The sequence below is a fragment of the Trachymyrmex cornetzi genome, unplaced genomic scaffold (genome assembly GCF_001594075.2).
Source record: "Trachymyrmex cornetzi isolate Tcor2-1 unplaced genomic scaffold, Tcor1.1 scaffold682, whole genome shotgun sequence".
Lineage (NCBI taxonomy): Eukaryota > Metazoa > Arthropoda > Insecta > Hymenoptera > Formicidae > Trachymyrmex > Trachymyrmex cornetzi.
In genome coordinates, this window is record NW_017300006.1 from 116,146 (window position 1) to 116,602 (window position 457).

The following is a 457-nucleotide window of genomic DNA, read 5'->3' on the forward strand; positions in this document are numbered from 1 at the left end:
GACTTGGCAGCCATTTATAGTACTACTGACATATTTCTATTTCATTTTATCCTATACATTCTATCTCACATTATCCTACACGTCTTACCTTGTTTGCATAGTTTAAAGGCAGTTTCATAGCATGTCGGCCATGTTTAGTACTCTCCTTAGCACCTTTGTCATACTGACTTAAGCCGATTGCGCCTCTCTGATAAATCTAGGACTCTAGCAAGTCATAAGTCATATGAAATTGACCAATCGCAGTTGAATATGACAAAAATAATCGCCTATGATTGGTTAATTTCTTACGGTTTATGGCTTTCAACTCTTGTTGAACAAGCTTTACTGAACGCGGCAACTGTCAAGGGCCGTCTACAATACACAGAGTAAGAAGCAAGAGTAAGAAATTGACCAATCACAGTCGAATGTGAGAAAAATAATCGACTGTGATTGGTCAATTTCTCACTCTTACTTCTTA

General features: G+C 37.6%; 1 protein-coding gene and 1 long non-coding RNA gene across 4 annotated transcripts in view; both read left to right on the forward strand.

Annotated features, from left to right (window-relative positions):
• Positions 1-457, forward strand: part of LOC108767492 (uncharacterized) — a 20,375-nt gene that overhangs the window by 6,376 nt on the left and 13,542 nt on the right. The gene's annotated exons all lie outside the window — the stretch shown is intronic.
• The window catches only part of Khc (kinesin heavy chain), a 13,935-nt gene that overhangs the window by 6,042 nt on the left and 7,436 nt on the right, over positions 1-457 (forward strand). The window lies entirely within an intron of this gene.